Raw genomic sequence first — 13,527 nt, forward strand, 5'->3', positions numbered from 1 at the left:
AAAACAGAATTAAAGGAAAAAAACAGGTTTAGAGATAGTTAAAGCAAAATATCTGGGTATTGAAATTACAATGAAAAATGTCAATTAATATGAAGACAATTATAAAAAGATTTAGAAAGAAATTAAAAAAGACCTAGAAATCTGGTCAAAATTGAAATTATCACTATGGGGAAGAATCTCTGTGTTAAAAATGAATATGCTTCCAAAGTTTCTCTTTCTATTTCAAATGATTCCAATAATAACAAAATATGATTGCTTCGAGGAATAGAGGAAATTTTTGCCAGAATTTATCTGGCAAGGAAAAAAGCCCCACATCAAATATAAACTAATGACAGATAGGACAGGGAGAGGAGGTTTTGCCCTTCCAAATCTAAAAATTTATTATGTAGCAGAGTGTATAATTTGATTAAAGATTGGATTATGTTAAGATAAATTAGATATTTTGGATATAGAAAGTTTTGACAATAGATATGGGTGGCACGCCTATCTGGCCTACAATAAAGTTAAAGTCCATAAAGGTTTTACAAATCATATACCGTGGTACCTCTGGTTACGAACTTACCGTATTTTTCGTCCTATAGGGCGCACCGGCCCATAGGACGCACATCGTTTTTTTGGAGGGGAAATGAATAAACCCTCCCCCCCCCAGCCGCGGCTGCCGCCCCAAGCCTTGCATGCCCGGCGGGACCTCCCGCCAGGCGCGCAAGGCTTGCAGGCACTCACCGGGGCTGCAGGCTGCTGCCCGCAAGCCTTGTGAGCCCGCAGGAACTCCCGCCGGGCTTGCAAGGCTTGCGGATAGCTTCCTGAAGCCTGGAGAGCGAGAGGGGTTAGTGCACACCGATGCCTCTCGCTCTCCAGGCTTCAGCGAAAGCCTGCATTCGCCCCATAGGATGCACACACATTTCCCCTTCATTTTTGGAGGGGGAAAAGTGCGTCCTATGGGGCGAAAAATACGGTAATTCGTTCCAGAGGTCCGCTCTTAACCGGAAACCGTTCTTAACCTGAGGTACCACTTTTAGCTAATGGGGCCTCCTTATGCCGCTACACAATTTCTGTTCTCATTGTGAGATCAAGTTCTTAACCCGAGGTACTACTTCCTGGTTAGCGGAGTCTGTAACCTGAGGTGTTTGTGACCCGAGGTACCACCGTAATCAGAGGTGCACTGTAGAAGGTTTAGACTGCTTATCAGTCATTGTTACAACTGTACACAACATGATGGCTATCACCACTAGAGGCCTTTTCAGCTAAAAAACTAAATATGACTGGAAATTTGGGAACATACAGTCAATTATTAAAGGAGGACCGGGGACAAGCAAAGTTGAAAACATTTGTAGAAATAAGGCATTATATCACAGACTGGCTCCAATATCAGCAATTAAGCAACGTCTTTAACTCGGATAAAAAGACCCGAGGATTTGGAAAAGAAGATTTGTTATTACAAAAAGTTTTATTAGGAAGTAATCAAAAATTATTATCAAGAGTTTATGATTTATTATTGGAATGGAGTTTAAAGGATGACCAAGTAAAAGAAGTACAGATTAAATGGGCACAGGACATTGGGTATGTAATACAATTGGAGCAGTGGGAAAGGCTGTTAAAGAATGATATAAAATTTACTGCACACTATACTATAGAAGAAAATATAATGAAAATGTTTTACAGATGGCATATGACCCCAGTAAAACTTTCCAAAATATACAAATCAAACTCCAATTTATGCTGGAAATGCAAGGAGGCAGAGGGCACATCTATGGTGGGGCTGTGGAAAAGTTTAAAAAAGAGGGGTATAATTAATGAGGAAATATAAAAGATGCTCAGAGTTACTTTAGAGAAAAAAACCAGAGGTATATCTACTGAGTATAATAGGTAAGGGATGCAGGTGGCACTGTGGGCTAAACCACAGAGCCTAGGACTTGCCGATCAGAAGGTCGGCGGTTCGAATCCCTGTGACGGGGTGAGCTCCGGTTGCTCGGTCCCTGCTCCTGCCAACCTAGCAGTTCAAAAGCACGTCAAAGTGCAAGTAGATAAATAGGTACTGCTCCAGCAGGAAGGTAAACGGTGTTTCCGTGCGCTGCTCTGGTTCGCCAGAAGTGGCTTAGTCATGCTGGCCACATGACCCGGAAGCTGTATGCCGGCTCCCTCGGCTAATAAAGCGAGATGAGTGTCGCAACCCCAGTGTCGTCAGTCACAACTGGACCTAAGGGTCAGGGGTCCCTTTACCTTTATTCTGCTTTGGTCAGACCACACCTGGAGTCCTTTGTCCAGTTTGGGGCACCACAATTTAAGAAAAATAATAAGCTGTAATGTGTGCAGAGGACGGCAACCAAGATGATCAAGGATCTGGAAACCAAGGATTTAAAGGAATGGTTGAGGCAGTTGGGCCTGGAAAATAGGAGACTGGGAGGAGATATGATAGCTATCTTCAAATATCTCAAGGGCTGTCACATGGAAGATGGAGCAAGCTTGTTTTTCTTCTGCTCTGGAGGGTTGGACCTGCACCAATGTCTTCAAGTTACAAGAAAGGAGATCCTGACTAAACATCAGGAATAACTTTCTGATAGCAAGAGGCTTTTGACAGCAGGATAGTGGCATGTCTACAAGTTAATACGTCCTGCAGCACTTGTGAGAAGGACATATTTATATGATCTGATGCTTGTCCCTTTGAAACATATAGCAGTGGCAATGGGAGAAAGGAAGCGTTCGCTGCTTCCATAAATTTAGCAAAGGCATCACTTGGGGGTACTGATCCTGTTGCAACCATCAAGAGTCCTCTGTTTGCACTGCTGAAATGACAGCACAGTATTAGGCAGAGGGAAAAGGTGTTTGAGATCCTTATCGGCTGTAAACCTCTGTTGTTCCATGAATCCACAATGAGCCGACATTAGTTTTGTAGCAGTAAAGGGCCTGTGCCATTAAGAGTGCAACTGTTTTAATACTCTTTGTGGCTTGTGGGTCAGTTTGGGGATATAACTATAAATGGAAGTTTGCTTAGTTGCACACTATAAATCTCAAAGAGCAGTGCTGGCCGATGAGCTGTGCTATTGTCTTTTACTGCATACATCAGGAGAGGGATTACAGTAAGTAATTTGTTTTGGAAGACTGGTGCCTCTAATGGGCCATGCCTGATAGTGTTGAAAGGTTGTGATTAGGTACAATCCACTGAGGTGGTCTTTCAGTACACAACTCCAGAATGGGGTGGGGGAGGAAAAAATGGACTTTTGTTGCTATTATTATTATTATTATTATTATTATTATTATTATTATTAATTATATATATATATATATATATATATATATATATATATATATAAATCTTCTTTACAGCATCATCTGTTTAGGTTTCTTCCAAAGCCAGGAGCAAAATGCTATAAAAGGCCATTTGCCCAAATCTTATCATACATACACACATACACACAGTTCCACTGCCTCCCCTCCTCCTGAACAGAAGTGAACGTCCCTAATCTATTGCACAGTTCATTCAGAAACGAAGAAATCCTGTAAATGGAGCAAATCTGCAAACCTCTAGTAATTCAGCAAGATGCCTGCATGTCTCTGACATGATAAGTGCATGCAATTCACCTGGGCCGTCTCTGAGTTCTTAGAGGAGACCTGCAACTGGAATAGATTCTTCTCTATTATAAGGTTGGGCTTGCTTCCCCCACCCCCCTCTTTGCTGCTGCCTACTCTGAACAGGTGGCGCTGTGGGTTAAAGCCTCAGCGCCTAGGGCTTGCTGATCGAAAGGTCGGCGGTTCGAATCCCTGCGGCTCCCGCTGCTCGGTCCCAGCGCCTGCCAACCTAGCAGTTCGAAAGCACCTCCGGGTGCAAGTAGATAAATAGGGACCGCTTACCAGCGGGAAGGTAAACGGCGTTTCCGTGTGCGGCTCTGGCTCTGGCTCTGGCCAGAGCAGCTTCGTCACGCTGGCCACGTGACCCGGAAGTGTCTCCGGACAGCGCTGGCCCCTGGCCTCTTAAGTGAGATGGGCGCACAACCCCAGAGTCTGTCAAGACTGGCCGTACGGGCAGGGGTACCTTTACCTTTACCTTTACCTTGAGTTTCACAAACCGGTGGTTGTTCTTTTTTCTCTGCGCGTGGGTTGGTGTGTGTGCTCTGCATATGCCGTTCCTCGGGACTGATAATTACATTTCCCAGGATTATTGTTTTTCTACAAGTTTCACCAGCAGTTTGCAAAATGGTGCATCTCAGTTCAGATGCTCGCAGTGAGAGCGTTTCTGCACTTGCCCACCGACTCTGGCTTTTCCTCGGTGAGAACATTACTGCTAATGTTCAATTTAGATATAAAACCACAATAGATCCAGCTAAGCTGCTGCATGCACAGAACACGGTCAGCTCATAGAATCATAGAATCATAGAGTTGGAAGAGACCACAAGGGCCATCGAGTCCAACCCCCTGCCAAGCAGGAAATATCATCAGAGCACTCCTGACATATGGTTGTCAAGCCTCTGCTTAAAGACCTCCAAAGAAGGAGACTCCACCACACTCCTTGGCAGCAAATTCCACTGTCAAACAGCTCTTACTGTCAGGAAGTTCTTCCTAATGTTTAGGTGGAATCTTCTTTCTTGTAGTTTGGATCCATTGCTCCGTGTCCGCTTCTCTGGAGCAGCAGAAAACAACCTTTCTCCCTCCTCTATGTGACATCCTTTTATATATTTGAACATGGCTATCATATCACCCCTTAACCTCCTCTTCTCCAGGCTAAACATGCCCAGCTCCCTTAGCCGTTCCTCATAAGGCATCGTTTCCAGGCCTTTGACCATTTTGGTTGCCCTCCTCTGCACACGTTCCAGTTTGTCCGTGTCCTTCTTGAACTGTGGTGCCCAGAACTGGACACAGTACTCCAGGTGAGGTCTGACCAGAGCAGAATACAGTGGCACTATTACTTCCCTTGATCTAGATGCTATACTCCTATTGATGCAGCCCAGAATTGCATTGGCTTTTTTAGCTGCCGCGTCACACTGTTGGCTCATGTCAAGTTTGTGGTCAACCAAGACTCCTAGATCCTTTTCACATGTACTGCTCTCAAGCCAGGTGTCACCCATCTTGTATTTGTGCCTCTCATCCCCCCCCCCCCCCAAGTGCAATACTTTACATTTCTCCCTGTTAAAATTCATCTTGTTTGTTTTGGCCCAGTTCTCTAATCTGTCAAGGTCGTTTTGAAGTGTGATCCTGTCCTCTGGGGTGTTAGCCACCCCTCCCAGTTTGGTGTCATCTGCAAATTTGATCAGGATGCCCTTGAGTCCGTCATCCAAGTCGTTGATAAAGATGTTGAATAAGACCGGGCCCAAGACAGAACCCTGTGGCACCCCACTAGTCACTCTTCTCCAGGATGAAGAGGAACCATTGATGAGCACCCTTTGGGTTCGGTCAGTCAGCCAGTTACAAATCCACTGAGTGGTAGCATAGTCAAGACCGCATTTTACCAGCTTCTTTACAAGAATATCATGGGGCACCTTCTCAAATGCCTTGCTGAAATCAAGGTAGGCTACATCCACTGTGTTCCCTTCATCTACCAGGGTTGTAATTCTGTCAAAAAACGAGATCAGGTTAGTCTGGCATGACTTATTTTTCAGAAATCCATGCTGACTATTGGTGATCACAGCATTCCTTTCTAGGTGCTCACAGACTGCTTGCTTAATGATCTGCTCCAGAATCTTCCCATGCTAGATGAGTTTCCCCTTCTCCCACCCTCTTGGGAGTTGGAAGTGATCCCGAGGGTCATCTAGTCCCACCCCTGCAATGCAGGAATATGCAGCTGTCCCGGGGATCGAACCTGCAACCATGACATTGTCAGCACTGCTCTCTAACAAACTGAGCTATCTAGCTAAGTGTGCCTGAGTGGTGGTGTTGTTGTTTTTACATTTATATTCTACTTTTCTTCCAAGGAGCTCAAGATAGCGAACATGGTTTCCTGCTTCTCCCTTTCACCCTCACAACCAGCCTGTGATTTAGGTTAGGCTGAGAGACAGTGATTGGTCCCTGGTCCCCTGGTTTTGAGTTTCATGGATGAGTCCGAATTTGAACTCTGGTCTCCCAGCTCCTATTGCAACAATCTGACACAACACTGGCTCTCTGTTTTGCGTGACCAGGTGGCGACAGCCCCAGCCCCCAGGGAAGGAATAAAGACTCTGACAACGTTAAATGGAATTAAAATTAGGCCACAACTTTATTAAACTTCTGAATGTAGCAAGACCTTAGCTTAGGCCTTGGGCGTCTATCCCTCCCAGCCCCCTAGCCAGAGAGAACTGGGGCTCATTAGGGTAAATGGGGTATAGGGGTGCTCTGCGAGACGTAAGTGTAGCAGGCAGCCAAGCCCATATCCCTGCACGCAGGGTAGTTCACTGATGACCTTTCAGTGTATGGCCAGTGACACCCATATATATAACCCCTTTAAGAGGGGGACCCTGGAATTGCCGCCAAAGGGGGGTGAGTCACCACTTCATGCCCCCCCCCCATATAGGGAAGAAAAGACTGAAGGATTCCATCTAAGGCATTAACCACCAAAGTTGTGACAAATTGCTACGGGGAAGACAAAACCTGCCAATGCAGGACAATTTCTTCCCGGTCCTTCAACAGCAAACAGTCAAAGTCTGTAGCAGTGCCTGCTAAACAGGAAGAAAAAGTTAACCTGCAAACAAGAAACATTAAACAAAGGGTGGGTAGGGAGGGTGAATCTCCAGAGCTGACTGCCTGGCTATTGTCGGTTCCACCCCCTACTTATAAATGGGGCTGGCCCCACCTCCCAGCAAGAAACTTACCGTATTTTTTGCTCTATAAGATGCACCCGACCATAAGACGTACCTAGTTTTAGAGGAGGAGAACAAGAAAAAAAAAATCTTCTCTCCTCTGTGCAGTGCCTCTCCAGCAAAGCGGGAGGAGAAATGGAAGGGGCTCCGTTTCTCCTCCCGCTTTGCTGAAGTGGCGCTGCGCAGAGGGGGAAAGCTGCACAGCACCTCTCCATCGAAGCGGTCAGAACAGCAAGAGGGATCACTGCGCAGTGAAAGCAGCGATCCCTCTTGCTGTTCTGGCTTCTGGGATAGCTGCACAGTCTGCATTCGCTCCATAAGACACATATACATTTCCTCTTGCTTTTTAGGAGGGAAAAAGTGCGTCTTATTGAGCAAAAATACGGTAATTACTGAGGCTGGGAGGCAAGCCAGCCCCTGTTTGCCAGTAAGCTCCCTGGGAACTGTAGCACCACGCGTGATCCCGCAAAGGGAACCCACAATGTAAAGTGTGAGTGCTCTTTATCACCTTGCTCCTTAATTTTAATGTATAGAATTCCAAAATGGTGCACTGGACATCTCTACTGAAATTAATAGAGAAATAGAAACACATGGAGTGGGCAAAGGCAGACAACAACCTATCCACCACAAAATATCTTCTTCTGCCAGTGGGTGTTAAGCTGTGGGTTGTTCTTTACTTATCCCACCATAACCGGCATTTTCAAGGCTGAAGCCTGTCTTTATTCCTATTTACATTAGTGGAGACAGGAAATGGTATGATCGGGACATTGTGTATCTGAGCCTATTGATTAAAGTTGTTTCTTTAACCCTGTAGAGACCACCCTAAATGTGACCAGGCTGTAAAACCTTTCGTTCGGGGCATTCCATCCCCCACACCGTGAAAACCATGAAATGATACTTCTGCAACCATCTTATTAGTTTCTGCAGCGACCGTTTTCTTTTCCTGCGATATTGCTTTGTAGTGTTACAAGGTGGAACATAATGCATTCAACTTTCCGTACAAACAAACATCTTCCTCTGGATCAATAAGAGCTGTGATACCCAATTGAAATTCCTGGCAGCAGAGCAAAAAAGCAAGTACCCAACGCTGAAATGAGTTCAATGCCACACAAACAGCATGGCTCTTTCTAATGGCGCTGAGCACATGATGGGAAGAGTCGTGCACATACTAATTTTACAACTCCTGGAACAGACAAATCGAGCTTGATTTTGGGGCAGCAGGTTCTAAGAATGTGAAGGTTGGGGAACTTGCTTCCTTTTATTTGAAAACATCAGTCCATGGAAAGCTTTGGTGCACAGTCAGTGATATGAACTGCACAAGCCCTTCCTGGGATAAGTGCTGAGATGAGTCATCAAACAGCAGGGCTGGATTAACTGTTACACAAAGTACTGTACAAGGCAGGTCCTTAGATAAACCAGCAATCCTGCTGTCAGCCCATTAGCTGGCACTTCCCTGTGTCAATAGTGCCTAAGTCTAGCTTTTGGAATGGACTTTCCTATCAAATCCAATGTAAGCATAAAGGTGCCAAGGGACACAGTGGCCATGGTCCAGCCTGCATTTAAGCAAAGCTTGCTGGGCCCAAATGTCAGGCAAGGTGTTTTGTGTTTTGCAGAAGATTTCTGGAACAGAACGGGATCTGTGACTCGGTGCATTATTCCACTTTGTATACTCATCAGCCTACGTTCCATAAAATAGTGATGCATAACAAAAGAATAACAAAACTTCGACTGTAACTCCCACTCCTCCCTCCAACACTCACCTGGCTTACATAAGAACTTAAGAAGATCTGGCTGATGAGCCCAATGGCTCTACTAATTCCATACCCTCCAACATCCCCCTGGCAAAAATCAGGACACATGTCTTCCGGTGCTACACTCTCACGGGGCCAGCTGACTCATGAGAGAGCGTGGCACCACTGCAAGCGCTAGCACCGGCTCCAAGCGATGGCTCCTCCTCCTCCCTGAACTCAGCAGTGCCGGTGCTGAAAAGGCCCTGCCTGAACATTGCTGTGAACATATTTCCCAAGTGTTCACATTCCATTCCTTCAAATAGCTTAGCAAACGGGTGGCTGTGCTCTGCCTTCATGGACATTAAGAAGAAGAAGAGTTTGGATTTGATATTCCGCTTTATCACTACCCGAAGGAGTCTCCAAGCTGTTAACAATCTCCTTTCCCTTCCTCCCCTACAACAAACACTCTGTGAGGTGAGTGAGGCTGAGAGACTTCAGAGAAGTGTGACTAGCCCAAGGTCACCCAGCAGCTGCATGTGGAGGAGCGGGGAAGCGAACCCAGTTCCCCAGATTACTAGTCTACCACTCTTAACCACTACACCACACTGGCTGGATGCTGGAAACCACAAGAGAGGAGATGTTGGGCACAACTCGGAGCCTGCGTCTTCCACCATTACTATTCAGAGGCATGAAGGAGAATGGAATAATATCCCAATATTAACTTGGTTGTTGTTGTTGATGTTGTTGATGTTGATGTTGTTGTTGTTATTATACTCCACCCATCTGGCTGAGTTTCTCCAGCCACTCTGAGTGGCTCACAGCATATCTAAAAACATAATAAAAACATCAAACATTAAAAACCTCCTGATATAAGGCTGCCTTCAGTTGTCCTCTAAAAGTTGTGTAGTTATTATCTCCTTGACATCTGCTGGGAGGGCGTTCTACAGGGCGGGTGCCACTACCGAGAAGGCCCCCTGCTTGGTTCCCTGTAACTTCACTTCTCACAGTGAGGCAACCAGCAGAAGACCCTCGGAGGAGGATCTCGGTGTCTGGGCTAAGCGATGGGGGTGGAGACGCTACTTCAGGTATACCGGGCCAAGGCTGTTTAGAGCTTTAAAGGTCAGCAACAACACTTTAAATTGTGCTGAGAAACTTACTGGGAGCCAGAGAATATGGTCAGGCAGCCAAATGGTCGAGTCATTGCTCCCCCCTCTCAACCTCCAGTAATTATGTGTTTTTTTACAGACCTTCTGGGTGACAAGAGCCTCAAAGCTTCAATCAAGTCTCTGGTGGGTCACCATACATGCTTGGCAACCTGTGTTTGTCTTGTTAGGTCAGAACTTGCAGATGCCCGATTCATCTGAAATCCACAGATCTATTTACTGATGCATTAATATTTATTGTACAATCTACAGCCATGAAATCTTGTTTCACAGGCACACCGCCCTCCACTGCAGTAGATAATGAGATTACACAGCTCAGAGTAGAAGCTTGTCACCTTCTTTAATGATCTCCTTTATGTCACCGACAAGGTGGAAACACCTGCATTCTTCCACCCTCCCACCTTTCTGCTGTCTTCCAAGCCGCAAAGAGGAGCCCAGAATCCAGTGCGAACAATTTGCTATTGCTGGCACACATACTTGAAGCAACGTGTTGCGAGAATTCATGACTTCATGATCTGTCACTTGTCATGCACAGGCAGGGGCAATCTAGCACCTTTGGCATGTGCAACAATGAAATGCGCCTGAAACGGGAAGGTGCAGAATGAATTCTCACACCTGTGGTTAGCTTATTTCCAGAATAAAATAGCCATGACTTTTCAAATATGTCTTTATCATCAAGGCTGCCTCTAATAGGGATGGAAGGATCACTTGATTTCTGGTCCATGACAAATGCACATGTTCGTTCATCTGTTCTACCCCATTTTTGCATTAATCTGCATTAAAGAAAATACTACTTGAAAAATTGTATTTAAGCATCTGTTTAAATACGTATCTTATGAAAATTGTTTTAAAATAGGTGTTTTATTGCAATCTCTAAATAAACCATCATCAAACTGCTCAAAGCTATATAGAACTATGAGGGAGTTGCAACTAGGAATGGGGCACAGGGAAGATTTAGGGCTGCGCAAGCAATGAATCCTGCCAACCTAGCAGTTCGAAAGCACGTCAAAGTGCAAGTAGATAAATAGGTACTGCTCCGGCGGGAAGGTAAACGGTGTTTCCGTGTGCTGCTCTGGTTCGCCAGAAGCGGCTTAGTCATGCTGGCCACATGACCCGGAAGCTGTACGCCGGCTCCCTCAGCCAATAAAGCGAGATGAGCGCCGCAACCCCAGAGTCAGCCACGACTGGAACTAATGGTCAGGGGTCCCTTTACCTTTACCTTTAAGCAACGAACAGGGCTGGGCTTTGGGAAGGAGACAAGAGGCCCTGACAGAGTCCTAGAGTCCTCTGCCTTCTTCCCAAAGCCTAGTCAAGTGCGTTTCTGGCTTTGGGAAGGAGGTGAGAATGTTTTAGGACTCTGCAAGAGCCTCATGCCTCCTTGCAAAAGCTGGGTACCTCTTTGCCCAAGGACTAGGGGTGGCACCAAATTTTGGCCTGTAGTCTACCACTGTGGGGAGGAATTCTATTCTGTTCGCCTGTTGATGTGAAGCTATACAATTCACAGTAAAATTCACGTGTAAAAGGGTTCTAGGGGGTCTTGGCAGACCACAAGCTTAGCATGAGTCAACAGTGTGCAAAAAAGCTAATGCTATTCTAGGCCACATCAACGGAAGTTGTCCAGATCAAGGGAAGTAATAGTACTGCTCTCTTCTGCCTTGCTCTGACCACACCTGGAATACTGTGTCCAGTTCTGGGTGCCACAGTCTAAGAAGGATATTGACAAGCTAGAAATTGTGCAGAGGAGAACAACCAGGATGTTCAAGGATCTGGAAACCAAGCCTGATGAGGAATGGTTGAAGGAGCTGGGTATGTTTAGCCTGGATAAGAGGAGACTGAGAAGAGATATGATAGCCATCTATCTTGGATTAGAAACCGAGAAACTGAAACTGGCTGATCCCTCCCTCCCCCGGCAACAAAATATTGTAGGGTAGAGCTCTCATGTTCAGGATTCTGGGCACTTCATTCCATCTTCCCTGTTCCCCACTATCTTCCTCAACAGTCGGTAAATATTCCGTGTATAGTGGTACCTCGGGTTACAGACACTTCAGGTTACAGTCACTTCAGGTTACAGACACTTCAGGTTACAGACTCTGCTAACCCAGAAGTAATACCTCGGGTTAAGAACTTCAGAATGAGAATAGAAATCACGCAGCGGCAGTAGGAGGCCCCATTAGCTAAAGTGGTACCTCAGGTTAAGAACAGTTTCAGGTTAAGAACAGACCTCCAGAACGAATTAAGTTCTTATCCCGAGGTACCACTGTATACTGAGCATCCTCAGTACTCATTGGGCAGTTTGGGTTCTCCACCCTCAGGTTTTCCCTAGGGAATTTTGTTTTTCTTCTTCCCCCAAGCCTGCTGATGTCTAACACTTGCGCTTGAATGGCCCCATATTTAACTATTGGCACTTAAAGAACTGAGATAACTATTGATATACATTGTGATGGCAATGTGTCCATCCATCTATATAAGAGAGTAAATGCTCAGTGATATTGTCAGACCACTGTGCCTTTCAAAAAAATCAGGGGTAAAGGAAGCATGTTTTTGAGCATGCTCAAATGAGGAAGGATAATACGTGCCTCACGTGAGACAGTGGACAAAAGCAGAAAAAAACTCTCTTGACTGAACAGAGTGGTTGTCTTTTCAATTATAGATGAAAAGGTGAATATAACTCTGAAGGGTTGGATGCATTCCTGGGAAAGTGTGAGAAAGGAACCACTTAAAAACAAGCAGAAATGTCTAGTAAACAATGATTTAAAGGGGAACGTAAATATATGGAGAGTGGGAACAAGGAAGAAAATTCAAGGTGGATCAATGGAGTAACGCTATTAACTTAAGCAAAATGTCACTATAACTGCAGAGATCTGTTATCATGGTAAGAAAATTGCTGCATTTCATAAGCGGCTGGCTGTTGACCGCAGTAGAAATAGCACCAGAGAGAACTGGCTGACCTTATGAAGAAACTTATTGATTATTTGCTTATTATTATTTATTAAATTTCTACACCAACTTTCATCCAAGGATCGCAGGGCGGTTTACGACTGCACCTTTTCTTCTCCAGAAGTTATCCCGTAAGACAGCAGAGATTTAGGATCAGAGTTTTCCTACTCCTAATGGGCCACCTTCCCAGGTGGATGAGCCCCATCTGCCTAACTTACCACGGGTTTGAGACCCATCGTCTTACCTCACGTGGTTTAGCCGGCCAGTTGAAGCTGTTTCCCGGCTTGTGGCTGCTGTCGCATGCTGACAGCTTCTAGGAGCCAGAGGTGAGAGCTACCAGTATTTAGATTGTATTTAAAAGAACATTGTTCTCATATGAAATCTTTGACGTGCTTTGATTAACTTCTGCAATGTTAAAAGCTACAAAGATTATGGATAATTTATGATAAGTTAAAGGATTTACAAATATGCAGTCAACAAGGAAACGAAGAACCCATACTGACGACAGAGGTCTCAACATACGGAAGAACTTTATTTGATATGTAACATTTTCTTTGCAATTGATGTGCTCTGTTTTTTTCTTTTGTTCTTTTCGTGGTGAAGGGACTTGATATTTAAAAAAATCAATGAAGATTAAATTACAAAAAACAAAAAAAACCTTGCATCTGGTTCATGGACTCTGGGTTGCTCACATGCAATCTAGACCACCAGCTCAATATCGTTACAGGTGCTCCATAATACTCACTCTCCATTTCATAGAATCATAGAATCATAGAGTTGGAAGAGACCACAAGGGCCATCGAGTCCAACCCCCTGCCAAGCAGGAAACACCATCAGAACACTCCTGACATATGGTTGTCAAGCCTCTGCTTAAAGACCTCCAAAGAAGGAGACTCCACCACACTCCTTGGCAGCAAATTCCACTGTCAAACA

General features: G+C 45.1%; 1 long non-coding RNA gene across 3 annotated transcripts in view; it reads left to right on the forward strand.

Annotated features, from left to right (window-relative positions):
- The window catches only part of LOC307208694, a 284,653-nt gene that overhangs the window by 32,601 nt on the left and 238,525 nt on the right, over positions 1–13,527 (forward strand). The gene's annotated exons all lie outside the window — the stretch shown is intronic.

This window comes from Podarcis cretensis, assembly GCF_951804945.1.
Source record: "Podarcis cretensis genome assembly, chromosome: 1".
NCBI classification, from domain to species: domain Eukaryota; kingdom Metazoa; phylum Chordata; class Lepidosauria; order Squamata; family Lacertidae; genus Podarcis; species Podarcis cretensis.